At 40.1% G+C, this 26954-nt stretch overlaps 1 long non-coding RNA gene across 1 annotated transcript; it reads right to left on the bottom strand.

The window, feature by feature from the left end:
• Positions 1-41: 41 nt before the first annotated feature.
• LOC128612769 (uncharacterized) lies at positions 42-26954 on the bottom strand. Its single transcript, XR_008386795.1, has 3 exons — positions 26704-26954; positions 25811-25853; positions 42-587 (listed from the first exon to the last, which is right to left on the bottom strand). It is a non-coding gene; the product is annotated as an uncharacterized LOC128612769 (long non-coding RNA).

The following is a 26954-nucleotide window of genomic DNA, read 5'->3' as shown; positions in this document are numbered from 1 at the left end:
GCTGGATATTTTAAGGGGGGGGAGGGGGGGTTGGGGGGAGGGGTGAGGGGGGGGGTTTATAATCCTGTGCAATAGAAAAGCATTGGAAAAAAATAGCTTTGGTTCAAAAGGTCTGTATATCCGAAGTACATCCCACGGTTAGCGTAAAAGATCTTTCATTTATTATTATTATTTAAAAAAAAATTTTTTTTTTTTTTATAGACGGGACGTTGACCTCAAAGGTTACCGACGGTAAAATCCTTAAAAAGTGAACGGAGGACAGTAGAAAGGGAGTCTTAACAGTCTTAAGTAACAGTCATAAGGCCGGTTTTGTTGAACAGTCTGATCTGTCAGAAGACAGTTTTATTCGTCACAAATGACGGCACAGATTTGCGAGATAAAAAATTTAATAAATAAAACAAAATTTCAAAAAATAAATAAATAAAAAATAAATCACGAGACGGGGTTTTCCTCGAAAAAGATTTTCGCCTCCGAGTTGAAAAACTCCAGTCCCACTATGGTCGCTTTTTCACCTTCGAGGAAAACACGGTCATGTTGACTTGTGGGGAACGTAGTCCAGCGTAGCGATCGTATTCCCAGGGTTTTCCCTGTCGAAACAAAAAAGCGTTACGTTTCCAAAAAATCAATCAATCTGTAAAGCCTATGCAATTCAACTTTTATAAAAAAACAACCAGGATCTTAAATCTAACTTGCTTTGACTTGCTCTGAAGTAAATCAGGTGCCGTTACGGCGTTAAATCCTTCAAACTTATTCAGATAACACACTGTCGTTCAATTAATCTTCGCCGTTTTTATTTCTCACACACGCCCACGACGTCCTGCCTTATCGGTCATCTGCTGGGTAAATTACTGAAATTATACTCGCGCCAAACTCCAGCGGTAGCAGCGTAGCATTAAACCCGACTTATCTGCAGACGTGGAGAAAATAAATGGATCGAATCCAGGAGGAACGACGCGTGGAGAGAAACAATCAACGTACATCACAAGTATAAAAATAAACATTCCTTACATTCCGTGCAAAACATCACGTTTATTTATTAAAAATACATCTTTATGTAAAATTAAAATATGCATTGTGTGCAAACAGGAAGCAAAGAAATACGAATAAGTGTAAATAATAAGTGATGTGAGATCTATCTATAGAGAGAGAGAGATATATATCTATCCGTCTCTCTATATAGAGAGATATAGAGATAGAGAGATATAGAGATAGAGATATATAGAGATCTTATATATATATATATATATATATATATATATAGAGAGAGAGAGAGAGAGAGAGAGAGATTTTAAATATATAGAGAGAGAGAGATTTTAAATATATATAGAGATTTTAAATAAATATATTTTATATATATATATAGAGAGAGAGAGAGAGAGAGAGATTTTAAATATATATATAGAGAGAGATTTTAAATATATATAGAGATTTTAAATAAATATATTTTATATATATATATATAGAGAGAGAGAGAGAGAGAGCACGAGAGAGAGATTTTAAATATATACACAGAGAGATTTTAAATATATATATATAGAGAGAGAGAGATTTTTAAATATATATATATAGAGATTTTAAATATATATATAGAGAGAGATTTTTAAATATATATAGAGATTTTAAATATATATATAGTGAGAGATTTTAAATATATATATATATATATAGAGAGAGAGAGAGATTTTTAAATATATATAGAGATTTTATATATAGAGAGAGATTTTTAAATATATATAGAGATTTTAAATATATATATATATAGAGAGAGATTTTTAAATATATAGTGAGATTTTAAATATATATATAGTGAGATTTTAAATATATAGAGATTTTATATATATATATATAGAGAGAGAGAGAGAGAGAATTTTATATATATAAAATCTATATACATCTATCTATATACATCTCTCTCTCCATCTAATTTTATATATATATAAAATCTATATATATCCATCACTCTCTATATATAGAGCGAGAGAAAGAGAGATTATATAGAGAGAGATTTTATATATATATAAAAATATGGTCAATGCATTTACAGGAACAGATCCTTGCAAACATCTGATTGTGTTTTCTTCAAGAATTATCTCCAAGTAAAATATATAATAGATATCTGAAAATGGCTAGAAAAATTCAAATCATTAAAAATGTCATATCTGAGGATATATAAACAGTGTGGGTCCTTGTACATCTAGTGCATCTGATTAAAAGAATTTTAATACAATGAAATTACCCATGCTTTAACCTAATTTTTTGTTTTTAATTAATAGTATTTGAATGCATTACCTAGATGATATGAGATATACATGTATGATGTTTTATGATCCCTGTAAGTAAAATATCTGTGCGTTTCATAAATTCTAGAAGACTACTGCTGAATTTATTGAGTAGTCATGCACGTAACCCTTTTCTGTCGTCCGGTGACCAGAAACGAAATGAAACCGGCGTTTTGTAGGACTCTGGGTGCGTCTAAAAGCAGCACCTGCTTTCTTTTAACATGAGTCCACAAAGATGAATAGGCTTGGATTACATAGCAGCATGTGAGGTGTAACCTAATAGGCGTCTAATATTTCCTGTGCGGCTGCCAGGAACGCAGGTAGCAGGTAGAGCTGGACAATAGTTTTTGTCGAGCCACACAATTGCCATGAAGCAGAAACACAATGCGTACAAACACACAGCTGCCTGGTGAGCAGGCCAGGGGAGAGAGCGAGCCAGCCAGCGAGCCTGGCTGCTAATAACAGATACTCCATGTTGGCTCGTGCCCGCACCTCAAAATGTACTCGCGTACATGTGTGGTGGTGTTTTTTTGTTGTTTTTTTTGTCAAGCAAGGTCCTGTATTCTGAAGAGAGGAGGAGGAGGGAGGTGAAAAGGCTAAATTGCACACATCATTGTCCTCATTGATATGTGAAAGTCATGCCCCAGTGACTACGCCACACGCCAAAACACACAGGGGGAAAAGAAAAAAAAGAAAAAAAAAAAAGGGTCATGCATTTAGATCCACTTCAAGCAGGAGATTGAACGGGGAGGACGGACGACGATGAGCAACCCGAGCTACGTTAACGACAGCAGTCCTGCCCGTTCATCACACGCCCAAGCCATGTAGATCGCTCCAAAATTAGAACGCATGGTCAGGGAGGATGACCTCAACGATATACGCTCACGTCCACGTGACATTCCCGCCTCGTCCCCGCGCTTCCGGCCGACGGTCCGGGGAAGTTCTAGAGCGCCTACCTGCACCCAATGAGGCTTTCCCAGACGAGGGGGGAAAAAATAAAAAAATAAAAAAACCCTGCAGAGATTGAGATACCGCCAGCATCGCCACCGAGCCCACTGCAGCCCTCTGCGCCAATCACCTCCTGCATTACATCACCCTCCAAATGCACCACCGCCCCCCTCTACAAAAGACACACACCATCAGACCCATCAGCTCAAAAATCATTAACGCAGGATTAACACAGTCACCTCATCGTACGCTTGCACCACTGTGGTAAAAGGTGTCAACGGTGTTGGGTGTGTGTAGCCAAAACGACAAAAACATCACGTCACACTGCGGACGTTGCGTATGTGTGTGTGTGTGTGTGGGGGGGGGGGGGTGTTTTTCCTTCTTACAGCTAGAACATCTCACACATTTTCCTTTTCTTTTTTTTGGGGGGGGGGGGGACAGCCTGCCATCAGAAACATTCATTTATCAAGTTTTATGATCGTATCGCTTTTAACATAAACACACACACACACACACCTCAACATTCTTCTAAAATATAAACCAATTCATTTCTAGATTCTGAAACGAAATCATCTCCAGGAAATCATCCTGTGACTCATTTATGCCTGATCACAAAAAAAAATTAAAAATGAAAAGGTGTTTTTAAAAAAAAAAATTTAAAAAATAAAAATTCTCACTTCATTGGGAAGACATTTTAAATATGAGGGGAGGAAAAAAAATAAAATTAAAATAAAATATACAACGCAAGGTAAATGATTGCCTGCATTAAAATGGTTCAAATGCACCAATCGGAGAGGGGTGGTGGGGTGGGGTGGGGCGGTGGGGGCCTTCATTTCCATGCTTTTTTTTTTAAATATATAAATACACAGAAAAAGCATACACGTCGCGTGAGTTTAAAGTCGCGTTTTTAAAAAACACATTACATTAAAATTCCATTTTTAATATATATATATATATATATTTTTTTTTTTTAAAAAAGCGCGATGCGACATTTCAGGTCCGTTTAAAAAGCGTGTCGGCTTTTCAGAGCAAAAAAAAAAAAAAGTCAAAATCAAGGCAGAAAGAAACCAAATGCATCTTGATGAAATTCTTTAATCAGGCCTTATCCGACATGACAGCCTGCAAAAACATTCTCACACACACTCGACAGCGCTCGTGTTTGGTCAAACAAAGGAGAAAAGGAAAGGACGGATTTTTTTTTTTTTAAATGTATTTGTTTGTTTATTTATTTATTTATTTAGAGGTCACTGCGTAACACCAAAGTCGCGTTTGAATTCATTAGGACATGGCTACGGATATTAATAACAAATAAACAGCGCTACCAATATCCAAGAATTTATTAATATCGAAAAATAACTCAACACCTTCCTTCCTGTTAGGTTTTTTTCCCCCTTCTTCTCTTATTATTATAATAATAATAATAATAAAAGACGGCGCGTCTGAGATGCACCAAAATGCAAATCAGAGCAAAAACTGCGGCTTTATTTCAAAGATTTTCTCATTTCCTATCATTTATTATTATTATTATTCGCTTTTTATAGCCTTGTGGCACATGTTCCTATCAAGCACATTTATCCAGATCCTGCTCAGTCTGTGGTGGTGAGATTACAGCTTAATGGGACCGGGTTCTCTGCAGGGTTTGGAGGTGAAGGAGGGGAAAAAAAAAGAAAAAAAAAAAAAAAAGAGAAAGAAAAGAAAATCCCCTTCTGCTCGATGCCTGATTATTTCCAAAGCCGCTCAAATGCAGGTCTTTTTTTTTCTTTTTTTTAATGTATTTTAAAAACGCATTTAAATCTGCACTGAATTTGATGGGAACGTGTTTTTATACGTCTGACTTTGCAATACGGAACGAATAAATAAATAAATAAATAAATAAACCCGCATTCGAGCAGAAACCTATTTGCGGGTGTTTTAGCGACAATATTTGAAATAAAAATGAAATCGTAATAATTCTCGCCTTTTATCTTGAATTCAGATCTTGTGGTAGGTTATTATATTACATATTTAAGAGGTGAGCGTTTAAGCACCCTTATAGGGATGGATGTATTTGCACAATTTCAAACAGTGCTTAATTAATCGGAATCAAAACATCCGAATTTATTTAATTCTGATATCTTTAAAAACAACAAACACCATCTACTATGACGCATGCATTTTATTTATTTTTTATTATTATTATTAAACGCGGCCTGGGTTTAAATTAAAATGTAAGCACGTGGGGGTGAGATCAAAACGAAAAATTACAGGAGTGCTACCAAAAAAAAAAAAAAAAGACAGATCAGACAGAGGTTCAGTGCTGAGTGTGTTGGGGTGTGTGTGTGTGTGTGTTTGTGTCTCTACATGAACCTCCTCCTGTACGGCGTGTGTCCAGACTGCAACCTGATTTAGATATTCATTATTCAGGGACTACTTGAGATCACAATAAATAAATAAAATGTAAAAAATAAATGAAAAAAATTAATGCACTCTTTAAAATAAATAAATAAATAAATAAATCAGACACATCATTCACATCCATGCTTCTGAAAGTGTTTAGTTTTGTTTTATTGACGGCTAATAACTAGACAAGGCCCGGTTTTGGTTTTTTTGTTTGTTTTTTAGTTAAATTATTAATAAAAGTAACGGTCATGGGTTTGTATTAATTTTTATATCAGTATATCAAGTCTCGCGGTTGTAATAATACACATCCTATACATCTATATATTACAGACTCATGATGCATTGCATATATGGAGTAAAAAAAAAATTAAGGCTACAGCAAGAGCAGCTATAACTGTATAAAGATCATCAGGCTACAGCAAGGTGCACGGTTGGTATTTTTTGTGCCTACCGTGTCTCACGAGTCGGAGGTGTGTGTACAGAGAGAGAGAGAGAGAGAGAGTGAGAGAGAGAGAGAGACACTTTGGAATCGGCTCAGACGACGAACCTTCAAGTCCCTCGGATCAAGACGCATCAAATCAGACGTTTATTTAAGGGAGAAAACTCGAACCGTGCGCTCGCGTTAGCGGGGAAACTCGTAACGCGCGCGCTCGCGCTCATTCGCCAACTCGTTTCCGCGCCTCGCGCATTTCGTTTCCGCGCCACCAAAAGAGTCAGAGATCTGTCCACAATTCGGTGCTGAAACTTCAAGCTTCTCCACGCGAACGAGAGTGAGAGAGTGAGAGAGTGTGTGTGTACGCTACAAAAAAAAAAAAAAAAAAAGAAGCAACAAAAAAAAAAAAGGACAAACGACTGACCTCAGATTCCACCGGAAAGATGTCAAAGCATAATAATCCGCATGAGATTCCTGAAGGGATGTTTTTCTTTCTCTCTTTTTATTCTTTCCTTCTTGATTTCTCGCTCTTCTTTCTCTGTATTCTGAGTTCACTTCATCAGAAGGAGGAAACGCGGCGGTGATGTGAAGGGGGATTTGGACCCGTGTGAAGCTCCGGTGCCACTGACTGATGGGCGATCCCGAGATTTCCACACACGCACGCAAACACACACACACACACGCACGCACGCGACGCACGACGCACACACACACTCGTGTTGCGCGCGGCTCCGCCCCTCCTCTCGTTGCCAAACTCTCCATTTAAAGGTGTATTCAGTATCCGAAAGAAAGGGTGTGTGTGTGGGTGTGTGTGTGAGAGACAAAATATAGTTCACTATTCTATTGTTTATCTACATTTAGAACATACACCGCAACTGCCCTTCCCTACACTTCACACATTATGAAATATAGGTACCAAAAGGTACTTTTCCTCGTCCTTGGACACCTTAATGTGTACCTTTACACCTTTCAAAATATTAAAGAATTTAAAAAAAAGCAAATCATTTTACATCAACGACCACTCCTTCACCTTTTACAGCTTTGTTCTAAAGAAAGAAAAAAAAAAGTTTGACATACTAAAAAAGGTGCTAAAGATGCCCCCTTGATGTAGCGCAGCAACAACCAACAGTACTAAAGTACTGCACAGTACCTTTATTTCCGAGCGCATGATTTTTAGTGTTCATATCTGAGACCTAGCTATTTTAAGCTACATTTTAAAAAGACATACATGCAATCATTATTCAGTACACTGTATACAAACAAAAACAACCAACCAAGGTACTTTTGCTTGTAGCTGGGGTGGTAACATTAAGGAGACATCTTCACCTTGAGTGTGTATTTGATATAAAGTACCAACTTGAGTTGGCAGTAGTGTAAAGATTTACAGTAAACAACTAAAATCATATGTACAGTAAAGTGCTGTAATATCTTACAAAGTATAAAAACAAAAACAATCCAGTACATTTACTCATTTGGATACGACTGAGCTGGGTCCTGATCAAAGGACACAACCATGGCAGAATGGTGGTATCTGGGATTTGAACACAACCTTCTGAGCTGTAATTTTGAGGTAGAAGAGGTGGAAGCCACACCGAAACTACCATGACTGGGTCCTTGAACAAGACGACACTTTGGGCCCTCTTCAATACGACTTCAGCTCGGTCGTAGTCGAATGAACAAATACGCTGGATTACGTGTAATTTTATCCCGTGTAAACATTACAGCGCTTTACTGTAAAAGGTTTCCAAGTTTACAGTAAATATTTACAGTACTTTACAGGCAACCACCATAACCAGTCAATTTCTGTAAAAATCTACACTCATTTGATTTTTAACGACACATTTTAAGACTCCATCTCGCACGCTACGATTTGTCCTTCTGGTCGAACCTGTAAAAGGTTCCACGTAGAACCCCGACGCACCAGATTTTAGTAAGAACCCTTTAAGAAAAGGTTGCCAGTAGAACCCATTTAAGACTCCTACGGTTTAAAGAGAACTAACCGGACTAAAATAAACAGAAGTGGATCCGGGCTGGCCGGCGTACTGTCAACCGTGGCTAATTAACGAGAGTCGTTTTAGACGTTTTGAAGAACACTTCTGAGGAAAATCATTTTCAAGCAGGAAAGAAAGTCATTTTTTCAGACGGTTCAATCGACTCTCAGAACGCACGTGTATAAAACGCTCATCTTCAGTAAAGGTCACAGAGGTGGCGGATCCACAGTCTTTCCCCGGGAATACCGATTAGCGTGAAAAATAAAATCTCGGATCTAATTGAAGTCTAGAGTTTCCCCTCGATCGAGAGATGGTGCGATGCATGAGCTGTCCGTGGTCCTGAACTCTCGTTTCCAACTCCGCGTTTAGACTGAACACGTACAGCATTTAGTAGCACGTGCGTTAAAGGAACCGGTATAGTTTTGACTCGTATTGGTTCAAGATTACACAGTTTCTTCCTTTTATTGTTCATATTAATATTTATTTACTTGACATACTGACTAATTTATTGAAATCAGCCTTCCTTTGATTCACAGACCGCCTCAAAGCCACGAACTGCAGCTATTTGACACCACCTAGACCCTAAAGCTCCAACATGGAGCATTAGAGCTAATAAGATGCGAATTATTATTTCATGCGAAATAGTTCGTATAAAAAGGAGTCGTGACTCGATGTCCCAGAATGCAACGCAGCTTTACGGTGCGGCAGAGACTCGGCTCGGTTAGTTCGCGATCTACACTATGACAAGCGCGACGGCGTTGATTGAGGTATTAGCCTGAAGGATGAAGCATCGGAAGTTGATCAGTTTCAGCAGAACGTACAGATAACGAGGTGAGAGCGCCGGACAGACTAAAAGGACCAAAGCACCGCCGCATCACTCTTTTTAGGCAGAAAACAACAAGCCCTAAATCCCACTTCACTACATTCAGAAGGGAGACTCAAGGCATTGTGGGTAATGGAGACAACTGTACACACATGAAAATAGAGCATACTTTTTTTTAAAAATTCAATCTTTGAAGATCACAAAGATTAATATGAATATCGTTCAGGGTGGACTTTCCCTTTAAGTATGCTAGATTAGAAAATGCTTCTGTACTTCACTCCATCCACACACACACACACACGACAATCTCACACTTCTTGGCCACTGGCGCCTGTCCTCGAGAGCCATGTGTTACGAGGTCTTGATCCAGACACACGAGGCCAATGAAACAGACTGTTCATTCAGAGTTCCTCATGTTTCCTGTCCATTCGCGCCCACGCTTAGCCCACACCCGGACCATGTGGCGTGGGTCACTTCAGTCACATCACGACTGAACAATCGCTCCAATTACAAACAAACCGTCAAAACGTCACCTTTCATATGCCGGATCACGCCGGAAGGAGATCCTGCACCTCTCGGATTTGAAGCGACGGCATCCCAGGATTTATTCACGTCAAATCGAACGCGCTTGTTTTCTTAATGATGCTAATGTCACGTTTTCATGTGAGAAGCGCGAGAACTTTTGTTAGAAGACGACCGATTTGATAAACTACCTAGCAGTTTAAGTTGACTCCTGGAATCGATGCTAGTCTAACCCGTCATTAGCAAAGAAATCAAGCGAACTTAGAGTTATAAGATATATAGCCAGTTAATCTTAGTCATTTTTTTGTTTATTATTAGATGGCGTTCATGTCTAGGGAGGTAAAGGAAACAAGTCCTTTTATACGAGTCTTTGCTTACCCCAGGATATTGAAACGTTTTTCAACACTGCAGTCTGGCGGCTTGTTTATATTTAAACACACTGATCGCTATAGCGCTAAGTACATTGCGTTGCATGAGAAGGTCACGGCGATGATCTGGCACAAGTTTTGATTCGTTTTTGACTGACGCGTAGCATACAGTCTTCGGCTGGATGAAAGACGACGACGAGACCTTTGAGGTTTGTAACGAGACACTACAAGTTACATGGCTGCGTTGTGGAGTAATTTGAATAATAAGGCAAGATAAGGAAGCCCCATTGATCTGTGTTCAGATTATATGTGCAGTATATATATTTTTTTTTAAACAAGTTGGGAATATTGGAGTACTGTTTATGTCTATACAGTATGTTCTGCGATCTTTTCCCTCCCGGTTCAGTTGCTGGATCACCTCTCCCTACCTCTACCTCACGTCCTACGAATTAAGCAGTGCTTCCACGCTCAACTCGAGAATCATTTCTATCCATACAGGCCACTCGGGTACTGGTTCAGTCTCTCGTCATTTCAAGACCGGACTACCGCGACAGGCAAGTCTTCCTCCGAGCACCATTCGACCTCTACGACGGATCTAGAATGTAGCTGTTCGACTTGTTCTCAACCTTCCCACGTTCTCCCACACCACCCCATATCTACGCTCCCTCCACTGGCTTCCTGTAGCTGCCTGCATTAGATTTAAAATGCTGATGCTTGCCTACAAAGCCAAACATGGACCAGCAGCCACTTACCTCAAGTCACTGATCACACCCCGCTCCCTCCGAACCTCTAGCACCGCTAGACTGGTACCACCATCTCTCTGGGTACAAGGAAGGCCTGAATCAAGACCCCTCTCTGTTCCGGCACCTACTGTAAGTGGTGGAATGAACTTCCCCTAGATGTCTATACAGCAGAGTCACTGTCTAAAGACCCACCTCTTCCTCAAGGACTTAAATTAGCACTTCATTTAAAAAAATAAATAAATGGTCTGATTTCATACTATATTACCTCCCAACAGAGTTAAGACTGATGGTATTCTTAGTCTGTGACCCAGTACCGCGATGTATTCATTCATAGACTTCAAAGCACTTCTGTAAGTCGCTCTGGATAAGGGCTTAGGCCAAATGCCGTAAACGTAAATAAGTGTAAACGTAAGACCTTTCGAAGTCTGATTTGCAATACACTGATAGGACAGTGAGACAAAATGTCGCATCCATCAACGGGAAATCAGGAACGGTGCAGTGTACGAGTGCGTATGCAGCTTTTACGTTGATGAGGTAAGAAGTGACAGATGGGAAACGCTGGCCAAGCTGAATACATGTTCGTAAAATAAAAGAACAAGCATCTAATTAAGTTCGAACACAGCAGAGAGGCAAAACGACGGCGTGATGAGGATGACTGACTAGAAGTACAGCGGAAGAGAAAGCCTTAAAGATCTTCATGTTATTAATTAAATGAAAGCTCCAGCTGACCCATACTCAAGCCTTTCCCATCAGGAAAGAACATTTTCCTTTTTAGGTCATGAAACGGGCTGATAGTGCATTAAAATGCCTTAAATAAACCTCACGCAGCCCCCTCCGAAACTATTTTAACGGCAAGGCCAATTCATTTATTTCTGCTGTACACCAGAGACATTTGGGTTTGAGATAAAGATATGATTATGAGAAGAGAGTTTAGAATTTCAGCCTTTATGTCCGGTTTTTATAGGTTGAACACAGCACGTTTTGTATCAGAAGACCAAATCTGTAGGCGAGCAAAAATATTGGAACACGTGACTGACAGGTGTTTGTTACCAAAGGTGTATCCTGGTTGTTTAAACAAATAGCTCTGAACGTCTACTCTTGGTTTTAGCCTTCAGTTTCACCTGTAAAGACTGCATTTGTTAGTAAAAAAGGATAAACCAAGATGAAGACCAGAGAGCTGTCTATGGGAGAAAAGCAAGCCATTTTGAAGCTGACAAACGACAGAAGTTCAAATCAGAGGCATCAATGATTGGAGTTCTTATCTAATTATCTGGGGGTGGGGTGTGTGTGAGTGAACTCGATCACCTTTGAATTGCTTTAAAATTCAGTTCACACATTATCCAAAAAGCCAAACATATCAGTACAGCTTTGGCTGGAACGCTTAGCTTCTTGCACTTTTTGCACAGTTGCTAGCACATCGTACACAACATTCATGATCTCCCCACCACAAGACCACACATCTATCCCCACCTACCATCGATCCACTTTTTAAGCTGCACCCACAATCCAAAAAGGGAGTACTCCTGGAGAAATGCAAGATCTACGTGTTGCGGAATCGCCACGAATCCGCACTAATTAAATTCCCAAGCCATTTGCGAATAAAAAAAACAAGCCATTAAAGCTATACGGTATAGCAGATAGAACGCACAAAGACTACCGTTTGCTGAATAAAAGTACAGACTAGCTATCAAGTAAGCTATACAAGATAACCGCGTGACCTTGTTACGTTAGCTCGTTTATTTCGCTTCATCACAGAAGACTTGTACAAAGATGAACCTGGAGCGTGGAACGCCCTCGGAACATCTCCGGGCACAAATATGACAGATTCCAAGGTGAGAATCTCACCTAGATTTGCAAATGTACTCCTCAATCAAGGTGTCGGTTTGATCTGCAGAGTTTCGCCATGGTATGCTAATGCGCTCCACAGCCTGCCTGTAAAGACTTTTTAGAAAAATAACGTTAAAAAAAAACAATCACTCGACTGGGACTTTTTTTTTTTCCCCTTTCCTTTAAAAGTATTTGTTTTAGCATCTTTTACCTTATTCTGAATCGGCTCACGTGGAAGCCATTCTGCAAATATCGATTTCCGCAGTTATTCGCAAAGGTCCTGGGTGTACTTCTCTCTCTTTTTTTTTTTTCAATTAAACCTGGAAGCCACCTGGGTCAAGTGGATCAATTCAGCACCCGCGGCTACATGTTAAGTACAGATTTAGTCCGATTGACTGGAGTCAACATATTGACCAAGCCAGAGCCACTGCGTACGGAGCTTCCTCCATCACGAACACTGACACGGACTTAAATGAGAGCTGGTGAGACACGGATTCACCATGGGCTGGGGTTGCTCTTCAAAACTGATTGCTCAGAACGTATTGATTCATTTTCAATAACACCAGCCGCCCATCAGTTCCAAACCCCAGATGTATATGAACACGCTCGTTCTAATACATTGTTTCTATAGTAACAGCTCATTCACAAGGACTTGGTGGAAGCGCCACAAACAGATTTATATAATAATTTAGAAAAAAAAAAAGAATTGATATGGTTATATTATCCGAGAGGAGATTTAACAGTTTTGGAAGGAGTCTCCAGTGTCAGTGCTTTGTAACGGTCACAGTTAAAGCTGCATCATTAAGTTTTCCAGCATGTTTGGAAATCAGAGGCGTTTACACTAGGGAATAAATGTTTAAAGCTGCTATAATGTAAGCGCTAACAACAAGTAACTCACTTCTTGGCCGTTCCAGAACATTTTAACGTAAGCGTACATGGATAAAAAGTACAACAATGTTTTTTTTTTTTTTTAAGCGATAAATGTAAAAGGAGCGTTTAGTCTTTACTTCATGAGTCTGTTTAATATCTATGGATATCAGAGAGACAAGCAAATAGCTTTGTGACGACAAAAGACAAAACCAATTCGGCACCAAAATGAAAAAGCTAAAGTCCATATATAGATTCAGCAGGTAATGAACATTCTTGATATAATCCTATAGGAGACAGACACAGAGTGCGAGAGATGTATAATATTAAAAAGGACCCTAGTGCGAGCAAGTGCAGAGCTAGAAGACACACCACCAAAAAAAAATAAAAAAAAAATAAAAAAAAACCACTCGAGATGCAGAACAGCCCACATCCAGCTTCAGCTCGCACTCTTACCAGGCTTTCTGACTCACTCGGCTCCTTTTTTAGCATAAATTTTCACCTACACACACTGCAATTTTAGACTGAACAGAAACACCAGATCTATAACAGTATTTCTCGTGCTGTCTTGCTACTTCCCCAAACCATATACACTCATGCCACCCTTTCTAAACCTCAGATTCAGGTTAACAATAGGGTGATGGCACTCAAGCGGCTCGCGGTTGTGTTTATGTGACAGCCTACTACAGAGTGCAGGAGCATCTTCCGGATGATGACTTTTTCTGGATGCTGCTGACATCTAATCAAGTCTGCCCACATAAACCCTGAGGACTAGTCCACACGAACACAGGTGAATGTGAAGTAAAAACCACTCCATGTTCACACTGCAGCGTGAATGCGGGAAAGCACGGGATAGCGGCAGAACCAAAAAAGTGATGTACGAGACATTGTACATCGTAAAACAACAAACATTTATCCAGACTGAAACACTTCAGATTACCTCCATCCCCTGGACTTTTCATTCGATTACACCAAAGTAGCAAGACTCGATCAAGTCCCAACACCACCCCTTGGACTTGTATGGTTTGACTCCTCCCAGGTAGGAGGAGCTGGATCTTGTCCCACTCCACCCTCTGGACTTCAGCTTCAATTCCTCCCAAGTAGGACGATCTGGATTAGGGTCAGACTGCCTCCCCTGAACATCTGGTTCAATTCCACCCAGGTAGAAGGAGCTGGATCAATTCCAACTCCATCCCCCAGCCTTAGGGTTCGACTCCTCTCAGGTAGGAGCTGAATCTAGTCCCACTCCACCCTGTGGACTTCAGCTTCAATTCTGCCCAGGTAGGAGGATCTGGATTTGGTCAGACTGCATTCCCTTGACTTTGGGTTTAATTTCACACAAGATAGGAGGAGCTTCATCAATTCCAACTCCACGCCCTGGGACTTATGGTTTGACTCCTCCCAGGAAGGAGGAGTCCCACTGAACCTAGTCCCACTTCACCCACTAGACTTCAGCTTCTACCGAGACTTCAGCTTCAATTCTACAGAGTAGGAGGAGCAGGACTTCACCCTGGACTTTTGGTTCAAATCTGCTTTTTGAAATCATCATTGTAGGACTCCTGTGATCTTCACAACTCCAGGATGATGGAACTTGTGCTAACAGAAACTGTCATACAGTATGACATTTCATTTCCATGTTTGATTGCTTTGTACAGTATAACACCAGAAAGCATATTATGTCCATACAAATACATACCTACACATTTTATTTACATCTAACAAACAGAAGCGGCATAGAGTGCATAGCAAAATGGTGGTTTGATCTTCTAAAAAGGTTGATTGGCTGACAAATTTGTACAGTAACAGGCAGTCTATTACACACTAACAGATGATCAGGTTAATTTCAAGCCCTGATCATTTCACTTCAACACTACACAAACCTGCCGCTTCTGCAGGAAATAACAGTCTTCCTTTTTTCCACGGGTGTGAAGTTTCACAGCGCGCCAGCCGAGATTTAGCACCAGGTTAGTGAAAGCGAGTTGGTTCGGATACCACAGCGGGAGCGCAGCAGCGGCGTGCAATCACGGTTCATTTACATATCACCTCCCGTGAGCGTCAGGAGCAGCAGAGGTGAATAACTGCACACGAATGGAGGGAAAACATCAGATTTAACGACACTAAAACTCCTCTGGTCGCTCCTCTTCGATCCGGACGGATTCCGGACTCGCGGCGACGACGTTCTTGGTTTTCTTTCGCGACCGAAATCGAGTTTGTCGTTACAGCCATCATTATCACGTTGAAATGCAAGTTGTTTTTTTTTTTTTTTTTTAAATTCTTTAGCAGGGGGACAACATTTTTGCAACGCCCAGGCATGCATAGTCTAAATTAAACAACGATGGCTGAGAAAATTCTTCTGTAGAGATGAGAACTTACTTTGACAATGTCGTGTCGCTTTTCGATTTAGTTTTCAGAGGAGAACGTACAGAAATCATAGGAATTATTTCACCATATTAGCTAACTTTCATACCTCTGTACATTGTAACTCCGACACAGCAAGCCTAGAATCATCATCAAGTCCGGACCATAAAAAGACCATACCTGACGCTCCACCTCCTTCCGAGGTCACGTTCCATAAATTCCCATCTCCGTCTTTCTCTACTGATGATAAAAATTTTGGCACCCACCACCTCACGCTCTCCTCCCTGAGAGTCTCTAACGGAGGGCGTGGCATTGCACCGAGAACCAGAAGCCACCCAGACCTCCAGCCCAGAGCTCTCCGAGTTCTCCCCATTTCACAGCTCCACAAAAATCACTCTTCCCGTCATTATGCAGAGTTTGTTGTCATTTTTACATTCTTAGGTAAACAGTTAACGTTTCTACCCATTGCATCAGACAGTTCTGAACGGCGCATTTCCTTCCCTTCCTTGCACAGACATTTTCTTACATTATGTAATGATTCACAATTTTATGTTCAAGGGCAAATTTTTCCATAGGTTTAGGACTACGAAACCAGACATAATCCCGTACGGAAAGCCATTTTCAGCCTTCAAAAAGATCCACATCATTTCACACACATGCATACACTCTTAAAAATAAAAAGGGTCCAATTAGAACTTTTTTTAATTCAGCCTGAGGCCACAGGAGAAAACTTAACTTGCACAAGGAACCGTTTACTCGCACGTTGTTTAGAGAACCACCTAGTTACTGGTGCGTTAAAGAACCCAGAGATGGTTCTTCACAGCAAGGAACCATGTTATCAGATGTTCTCTTAAAAAAATAAATTCAGGGATCCAAAGTAAGGTTCTTAAGAGAGTGTGCTGCTAGGAGAACCTTCTCCAGGCCCACAAAGAACCTCATAGGGTTCTCACGTGAACCTGTTAATGGATGATAACTTGAAGAACCAATACCCTGCTCTGAAGAACCGATAATGAATCAAAGAACCCTACAGCTCAACTCACTCTATACAATGAAAAATGGTTCTTGACAAAAAGAAAGTTCTTTGCAGAACCCAAGGTGCTGTAAAGAACCATTAAAGAACCTACGTTAAAAGAAAGGAGGCTGTAAAAGCAAACTGATGGATTTTTTTTTTGTAGTAGTTTTGATTTTAGGTCACAGTCATGTGAAGTTATTTTTAAATTATTGCATTAGATAGTATTATAACTCAAGACATGATGATTTTTGCTCATGACAATATATACAAAAAAAACACATTAATGAATACAAATATAAAAGTGTGAACATCTGACGATTGGGCGTTTTTTTAAATAAATAAAAGCCCTATTATAATGAATAATAAAACAAAGGTGAAAACAGGATAATGACATGCAAATGATCCCATTTAACCCATTACATCATTTTCATATTTAAATACTTTTTTTTTTTTTTTTTTTAAGAAAGCCAATTGATAAAAAATAATCTAAAGTTTCATTATGCTACAAGAAAAGCAAAACAAGCCTCTCAGTGCACGCTACCTGGCCTAAAGTATCTGTACATACCTTGATATAAAATTAAAAAATAAATAATTATAGTACCAGTTACCCGTGCCCACACACACTTTCCCTTTATAAGCATGTGCTATGTGCTGTTCATGGTTTTCTTAGAATAGACACATTATCAAAGCTTCATTTCCTTAATGTCTAAGTAGCTCATTACCTCCATGGTCACACTGTCATCACGAGTGCATTCCACTAGACATGTCTTTCCAGCAGACTGCTCCGTCTCCCATTAAATTTCCTCGAGCCATTCTGTGGAGATTATATCACTCCAGATTTTCCTGCTTTCAGGCACAATTCACACGCGCACGGCCAGCAAAAAGGACAGACAGCCAACACTAATGCTCATCCTTCTTTGCCTCAAGAATCCTTTATTTAAAATAAATAAATAAAGGTCAGATCTGTTTCTTGATCACGTTTACACCTGATCAGATTACGCATCTTATATCCTGATCAAACTGTAGCCAAATACATTTAAAGCTTCCCGTGTTGAGCTGATTTAAAAAAAAAAAAAGGAAAAAAAAAAGGTGCATCAGAATTGTTCCATATCAACTAAAATTATATTATATCTAGCCAACATGATACAAAACACTGCAAATATATTCTCTTATGCCAGAACCAAGGCAAAGTGGAAATGCATTCAAGGTGCAGTTATAACATTTAAATCCAATGCACCAACCTCACCTCATTCCCCCCCCAAACCCCTGACCCAACCTCACATCATTCCCCCCCCCCCAAACCCAACCTCACATCATTCCCCCCCCCCCCAAACCCAACCTCACATCATTCCCCCCCCCCAAACCCAACCTCACATCATTCCCCCCCCCCAAACCCAACCTCACATCATTCCCCCCCCCCCAAACCCAACCTCACATCATTCCCCCCCCCCCAAACCCAACCTCACATCAATTCCCCCCCCCCCAAACCCAACCTCACATCAATTCCCCCCCCCCAAACCCAACCTCACATCATTCCCCCCCCCCCAAACCCAACCTCACATCATTCCCCCCCCCAAACCCAACCTCACATCATTCCCCCCCCCCAAACCCAACCTCACATCATTCCCCCCCCCCCAAACCCAACCTCACATCATTCCCCCCCCCCAAACCCAACCTCACATCATTCCCCCCCCCAAACCCAACCTCACATCATTCCCCCCCCCCCAAACCCAACCTCACATCATTCCCCCCCCCCAAACCCAACCTCACATCATTCCCCCCCCCAAACCCAACCTCACATCATTCCCCCCCCCAAACCCAACCTCACATCATTCCCCCCCCCCCAAACCCAACCTCACATCATTCCCCCCCCCCCCAAACCCAACCTCACATCATTCCCCCCCCCCCAAACCCAACCTCACATCATTCCCCCCCCCCCAAACCCAACCTCACATCATTCCCCCCCCCCCAAACCCAACCTCACATCATTCCCCCCCCCCCAAACCCAACCTCACATCATTCCCCCCCCCCCAAACCCAACCTCACATCATTCCCCCCCCCAAACCCAACCTCACATCATTCCCCCCCCCCAAACCCAACCTCACATCATTCCCCCCCCCCCAAACCCAACCTCACATCATTCCCCCCCACCCAAACCCAACCTCACATCATTCCCCCCCCCCCAAACCCCTGACCCAACCTCACATCATTCCCCCCCCCCCAAACCCCTGACCCAACCTCACATCATTCCCCCCAAACCTGGTTCCAACCTCACATCATTCCCCCCAAACCCCTTCCCACATCATACTCCGAACCCCGTCCTACATCACCAAACATTAAAACCATTTTAAAAACATTGTTTAATGTAGAAACCAGCTTCTGCATAACACTTCAAAAGGAGAAACAAAACTTGTTGGTTGAATATAAATCAGCGGATTTTCACATTAACACAAGATACAAATCAATACAATTAGAATTTGTCTAGCCAAGTGTAAACAAACGTGAAGAAAACCTCATCCAGATATTTCCTAAAGACAAGCCGTGTGAACGTCGAGAGAGTTAATAGTATTTAAACGCTTTAATTGGATGCATTTCCAGCTGCATCTCCTTTATATGTCTCATATCTACATAATCCTGATACTCAAAATACATACAATAATCGAGCGCCAACAGGATCCTACAGACGTGAAAGGGTGGTGTATGAACCGTGTGTGTGTGTGTGTGTGAGTGAGAGAGAGAGAGAGAGAGAGAGAGAGACAGTGTTCCACAGCTGCTAGGCTTCTCCGATTTCTCTTTCCTGTTCTGTCTGTCCTCCTACCTTCACGCTAATTGCAATAATTACAACGCCATCTTCTAGCGTCTTCACTGGCTCAGTCTTTAACGTGGCTATTAATTTTCAAACTGAGAAGAACTCATCGATGCAGATCTCATGCTAGCGACCTAAAATAAATAAAAACAAGCAAGCAGTGCGACTTGTGTTAGACATTACATACCTGAACACATTGAACATGGGGACACGAGTCAAGGTTATAAACACTCATCCGGCCATGGTGTTTAATCATTAATGAAAAAAGCAAATGTTTCTGCAACACCCTGGTGTTGTGTACAGTAATTAAATATCTGTGGGCAGTAACAGGAGTTGTGCCATGAACCATATGCCATATATCTGAGAAGGGAGGCAAATGGACGCCAAATACACCAAGTTAGGGGGTGTAAGTGCTGCGACAGGTTTAATGTTTCAGGAACACACAAAAACCATTGACTAAACACATCAATGCCTATTGCAGTGTATCGTATGACCTTTAATAATGGTGTGTTTGACGATCGCCTCCTTTACCAAACAAACAGTCACTTAGAGCCATCCAGCTTCGGACCAGATCCATCTTTTAACCCGGGAATACCACAGCGACGTGCGGCTACAGGTAATGAATCCCCATTTAAACCGCTTTACAGCAAAACCACACACACACACGACACAATGACTGATGCAGCATGTTTGACGTGAACGAGCCGCCCACACGAGTAAAAGCAGATTGTTTTCCATCACGCTTCAGTCACGATGCTGACTCGGAGTCAGCGCTCGTCTTTAACTCGCTCCAGCGACACCACAGTCGTGCCTCGTTCGGGCTGGAACTCAGCAGGACGTTACACCATCCTACAGACAAACGTCACGTCTGCACGAACACACAGCACTCGGAGCTAGAAACGCTTCCCAAGTCTACGGCACGCTGCAGGACGTACAGATTCTTAAGATATGAATCAAAGAGTTCTGGATTCTGATTGGTCAGAAAGCGCTCAACAGCCTCATTAACATTTCATCTCATTTCTATACTGACTAACACGGGTAAATATTTTACCTACCTTTTTTTTTTTTTGTTTTAAACACTTGACTTACTAATCTCCTTACCTATTTAAATTTTAGATGAGCTTGATTAAGGAACAGTAAATATAAGCAAATTCAAAACCTTGTTTCTTAATTAAAAACCCGAATGCAATTTAAAAACAAATAAAAAAAAAAAACCCAGGCTTTTTAATAATCCTGGATTTTGGAAATTGTTGCCGTATTAATCAGCAGAATTTCTCTTGCCTACTGCATCATTGTGGATTCTTGGGATCACCTACTCTATTACAAATTTGACTATTATATATTTGAATATTTATTCAAAGTAAAGCTCTGCATCATGTTCACTCCTGCAGGAAGTGATGGAGAGTAAATAGGACCGGCTGTTTACACACACACACACACACACACAGAGGCCGCTCAGATCATCTGCATGCTGTTTGACCAGTTGTTAAGTCAGAGTGTTTAATGCACTTTGTTTGCTCGGGATTTACTGCTCCCATAGGAATCAGTGGCTCAGTGTGTGGCCGGCCAAACAACTTTCAGACAACCATGACTACAGGCTACTCGCCCTGAGAGACCAGTTTATCACCCGGCCGTAGGTCTCACGTTTGTTTTCCCATCCTTGTGAGGACCGTTCAATGACTTACTACTGCTAACGAATGCTATGCTACACCTCTGTCAAACCCTAACATTAATAAACAAGAGGAAACATTTAGGCTCTATTTGTTTTTAAAACATCTGGGAGTCTCTCAGGAGTTTATATATGTATAAAAAAAAAATTAAATTAAAGTTAAAAAGTTAAAAGTAGTTTTCCTGGTTTTCATTATAAACCACACACCATCAACAATACTATATTAACAAATAAACTACACTTTATCTTACTTAGATTTTGCGTTTCTGATCTTTTACAATAAGCAAAATTAAACAACCAAAAGCTGTTTTATTAAAGGATTAATCCAGCGTTTTCTGTTTACCACACATGAATTGCCACACATTTTCCCCGCACAGAGAAAAGAACAAAACTTGTTTACTGCAAAATCTCTTACAACTGATGTCTAATGGCACTTCTTGAATTCTCTCAATGAACGCTAATGTAAACCTTGTTTTTTTTTTTTTTTGGGGAAGATGTCTTCATGAATTATTCAGTCAGAGTGTTTGTAAATGAAGCTCTAAATCCGTTGCTGTATAATCTATTCTTTCAGAGACGGGACCAACAAGACTGGGATGCAAACAATTTTCTACCAAATCATGTTAGCAAGCTGTTAGCGTAATTGTCTGCAGTCGTGATGTCTCCAAAGTACACTAACAAAGTGACGCGAAATAGCTATAGATTTTTTTTTTTTTTACTGTATTGCTCCATTGTTCAGGAAGTATTCAATTTTATGCAAATGAGACAGTTATTGCAGAGTGACGGCCAAACGGGTCGTTTGAACCGAAACTAATCTACGTGACAAGCTAAGCTAGTTCGTAAGCTGACACTAGCTAGGATTGGTAAGAGTTGTGAACTCATTGTAAACCTGCATCAGCTGAGGAAAAACAAGCCTCGCAGAGCCACCGTGCTCGGAGAATAGTGTGTCCTGACATCCAGGAGGAAGATCCGCATCAATAATGCATGACAAGTGTGCAGGAAAAAGACCTGATGGAAATATGTCTCAGTGCGGAGACGAGAAACACGAGAGCTGGAGACTCTTCAGGGTTTTCCATACAACTGAGAGGAGCATCTCCTTTATTAATTTTCTTTATTTGGCAATTAAAGTTTTTCAATTAATTAGTTACAGGTTTCAAGTTAATTATTATTATTCTATATATCAAGTCTTTATATCTCAAGCATATTTAAGTGTTCATATTAAATATAAATATACTTGTACCATACTTTATAAAGCATTTTAAAACAGCTTTGCAATTTGCCATTTAATTGAAAGTACTTAACGTCTTGGTATTTACAGCTCAGATTTATTCGCATACTATTATTTGTAGTAGTAATAGTTTTAGCAGTAGGGGTAATAGTATGATTAGTAGTAGGGGTAAGAGTAGTAGTAGAAGGGGTAGGAGTAGTAAAGGTAGTAAGAGGAGTAGTAGTATTAGGAGTACAAGTAGTAAGAGTAATAGGAGCAGTAAGAGGATAAGTATTAATAGGAGTAGAGGTAGTAGTGGTATTAGGAGTAGAAGTAGTAAGAGGAGTAGTAGTATTAGGGGTAGGAGTAGTAGTATTAGAGGTAGGGGAAGGAGTTGTAGTGGTATTAGGAGTAGAAGTAGTAAGAGGAGTAGTAGTACGAGAGGTAGGGGTAGCAGTAATAGGAGTAGTAGTAGCAGCATTAGGCGTAGGAGCAGTAGGGGTAGGGATAATAGTAGCATTAGGAGTAGTAGCATTAGGAGGAGTAGTAGGGATAGGGGTAGTGGTAGTAGCATTAGGGGTAGTAAGCAGTAGTAGTAGTATTATGGGTAGGAGTAGTAGTAGCAGTAGTATTAGGGTAGTAGTATTAGGAGTAGGGGTAGTAGTATTAGGAGTAGTAGCATTAGGGGCAGGAGTAGTAGTATTAGGGGTAGTAAGGAGTAGTAGTAGTATTAGGGGTAGTAAGGAGTAGTAGTAGTATTAGGGGTAGGAGTAGTAAGGAGTAGTATTAGGGGTAGGAGTAGTATTAGGGGTGGTAGTAGTAGTATTAGGGGTAGGAGCATTAGGGGTAGGAGTAGGAGCATTAGGGGTAGGAGTAGTATTAAGGGTAGGAGTATGGAGTAGTAGTATTAGGAGTAGTAGTAAGGAGTAGTAGTATTAGGAGTAGGAGTAAGGAGTAGTAGTATTAGGGGTAGGAGTAGTAGTAAGGAGTAGTATTAGGAGTAGGAGTAGTAGTAGTAAGGAGTAGTAGTATTAGGAGTAGGAGTAAGGAGTAGTAGTATTAGGGGTAGGAGTAAGGAGTAGTAGTATTAGGGGTAGGAGTAAGGAGTAGTAGTATTAGGGGTAGTAGTAAGGAGTAGGAGTATTAGGGGTAGTATTAGGGGTAGGAGTAGTAGTAAGGAGTAGTATTAGGAGTAGGAGTAGTAAGGAGTAGTAGTATTAGGAGTAGTAGTATTAGGAGTAGGAGTAAGGAGTAGTAGTATTAGGGGTAGGAGTAAGGAGTAGTAGTATTAGGGGTAGGAGTAAGGAGTAGTAGTATTAGGGGTAGGAGTAAGGAGTAGTAGTATTAGGGGTAGGAGTAAGGAGTAGTAGTATTAGGGGTAGTAGTAGTAAGGAGTAGGAGTATTAGGAGTAGTAGTATTAGGGGTAGTAGTATTAGGGGTAGGAGTAAGGAGTAGTAGTATTAGGGGTAGTAGTAAGGAGTAGGAGTATTAGGGGTAGTATTAGGGGTAGGAGTAGTAGTAAGGAGTAGTATTAGGAGTAGGAGTAGTAAGGAGTAGTAGTATTAGGAGTAGTAGTATTAGGAGTAGGAGTAAGGAGTAGTAGTATTAGGGGTAGGAGTAAGGAGTAGTAGTATTAGGGGTAGGAGTAAGGAGTAGTAGTATTAGGGGTAGGAGTAAGGAGTAGTAGTATTAGGGGTAGGAGTAAGGAGTAGTAGTATTAGGGGTAGTAGTAGTAAGGAGTAGGAGTATTAGGAGTAGTAGTATTAGGGGTAGTAGTAGTAAGGAGTAGTAGTATTAGGAGTAGTAGTAAGGAGTAGTAGTATTAGGGGTAGGAGTAAGGAGTAGTAGTATTAGGGGTAGTAGGAGTAAGGAGTAGTAGTATTAGGGGTAGTAGTAGTAAGGAGTAGTAGTATTAGGAGTAGTAGTAAGGAGTAGTAGTATTAGGAGTAGTAGTAAGGAGTAGTAGTATTAGGAGTAGTAGTAAGGAGTAGTAGTATTAGGGGTAGTAGTAGTAAGGAGTAGTAGTATTAGGAGTAGGAGTAAGGAGTAGTAGTATTAGGAGTAGGAGTAAGGAGTAGTAGTATTAGGAGTAGGAGTAAGGAGTAGTAGTATTAGGAGTAGGAGTAGTAAGGAGTAGTAGTATTAGGAGTAGTAGTAAGGAGTAGTAGTATTAGGAGTAGTAGTAAGGAGTAGTAGTATTAGGAGTAGGAGTAAGGAGTAGTAGTATTAGGGGTAGGAGTAGTAAGGAGTAGTAGTATTAGGGGTAGGAGTAGTAAGGAGTAGTAGTATTAGGAGTAGTAGTAAGGAGTAGTAGTATTAGGAGTAGTAGTAAGGAGTAGTAGTATTAGGGGTAGTAGTAAGGAGTAGTAGTATTAGGGGTAGGAGTAAGGAGTAGTAGTATTAGGGGTAGTAGTATTAGGGGTAGTAGTATTAGGGGTAGTAGTATTAGGGGTAGTAGTAGTAAGGGGTAGTAGTAGTAAGGGGTAGTAGTAGTATTAGGGGTAGTAGTATTAGGAGTAGTAGTATTAGGGGTAGGAGTAAGGAGTAGTAGTATTAGGGGTAGTAGTAGTAGTAAGGAGTAGTAGTAGTATTAGGAGTAGGAATATTAGGAGTAGGAGTAGCAGCAGGGTAAGGTCTAAGTAGTATACTATCTTTAAATTACATTCAACAATTTCTTGCAAAATTAAGATTGTTTACATTAAACTTCATTTTTTAAAATAATTAATCCCATCTCAGTACTTTCTCCCTATATGCTTCTGTACTTATATTTTCCCTTTTTATTTTATCCTTGTACATTGTTTCATTACTCTATCCTTTAACAGCCACTACTGAACAATCCGAGGAACGTGCCTGAAAACAGCTTTATAAACAAAGCTAATCATCATCATCATCATCATCAGCGTCATTATTACTACTGACTCATGTTTTCATTTCATCACGTGTGTGGTTTCAGATCTCAAAAGGCTCACGAGACACGCAAAGCATTAACTTTAAATCAATACGAAAATTAAACCGTCAACACTTGGCACATAAAGTGGCATGAAAGCAGCATTCAGTGATCTTTTTCCCTGTAAAACGCAGACAGCTCCATTCCGGTGGTAATAATGGGCCATAATTATGATATCTGATGCACTGTGAGACTTAATGAAAAATGAACGCTCGGATGGATTTAGTCCATCGAACAGCATGAGAGCCTGTAACTTTTCCTTTCAAATAACCTTACTTAAAAATATCTATATTTAACGTCTTGGTGTAAATGGGCCAGAGGGGCTAAGCTCTTCCTCTCCTTCAAGAAAAGGAGAAGAAAATACAACAATTTCTCTTCTTTGTTGAACAAATAGTTTGAAGTGTCCACAGTCCTAATACGATATTCCTTTCCATAGCAACAGCTCACACACATGGACTGAATGCTGAACCGGAAGCTATAACGTCCTATTACTTATTTACATTAGCCGTGTAGTTCTTGTACAAAACATGAAGGTTGGGACAAGAATGAGATGATCATAGTACGATGAAAGAAAGAGTCACTACAAGTTTCTCTCTTTTTAATCGATTAGGACCAGTGACGCTGGAGACTTACCTCAGAAAATGACGGCACAATGACGCCAAGTCCAGCAAACAAACTGCAGGGAAACAAAAGGACAGCATTAATAACGATAACTGAAGAAAAAGAAGAATCGAAACATACTGCAAGATGTTAAGAGAACACTGGGATGAGATATAGAGAAGATTGCCATGTAACAAATCTCTTATTTTCCAAAAAAAAACAAACAAACAAAAAAAAGCCCAAACATGTGCTACGAAGCTAACTCGCTAGGTAGCCTGTGAGGTTCCATATTATTTGGAAGTTTGAAAATGGCTAAGCAAACTATCCAGCTAGCATTTACTTCCTGTTTATGGTTCTAAAACATTACTACTGGGTTAAAGTGAGCTAGCTAATATAGCAAGACCATGCAGCTTACCTGGCTTGCTAATGAGGCAGGCTTGCTAGTTAGCTTTAATTAGTTTAATTGATTCATGCTAGTGATTCCATAACTGTTGTGGCATTTAACCCAAAATCACTTCTTACACGGTTTTTGAGTCTTACATAAGAAGAAATATAGAATTAGAATAGCAATAGAGTTAGCAAAAACACATAATATTAGTTAACTAGCATCCATGCTAATGGCATCAGTACAACTCTAATGATTTACTAACGTTCGAGTTATTTTAATGATTTAGACACGTTTTTTTTAAGTGCTGCGGAGGTTTTACTAATGTTTTAAGACATTTATCTGAAATAGACAGGTTTAAAGTTGTTGTTTAAACATGTTCTAGCTGTATTTCACCTTTAGTTTATAAACCTATTTGTAAATGTAACACATCAGTAGCACACACACACACACACACACAAATGGCTCCTCAATCATGAATTTATTTATTTATTTATTTATTTATTTATTTATTTTAGTTTTACTCTTTACTTGTAATTACCTGTCAGGTATCAAGCAGGGAGCTGGAGGGAAGAAGGAGCAGGGTGGGTTTTAAAAGCCAGGAGGTAGTCAATCAGATAAATCCAAAATGGCGGTTGAAACCAGGCCAGGTAATCTCCAAACAGACTTAAATAAACTCAAGAAGAAAAGAAAAAAAAAAACCCAAAACTTTAACAGTAGCACAAACAAACAAACACATGGAATCACACAGAAAAGGCTTGTGCGAGATTTTCTGAAGAGTGTGTGTGTGTG

The sequence above is a fragment of the Ictalurus furcatus genome, chromosome 9 (assembly GCF_023375685.1).
Source record: "Ictalurus furcatus strain D&B chromosome 9, Billie_1.0, whole genome shotgun sequence".
In the NCBI taxonomy this organism is placed as follows: Eukaryota; Metazoa; Chordata; class Actinopteri; order Siluriformes; family Ictaluridae; genus Ictalurus; species Ictalurus furcatus.
The sequence above is the reverse complement of the archived record's forward strand: the minus strand, read 5'-3'. Positions and strand labels throughout refer to the sequence as shown.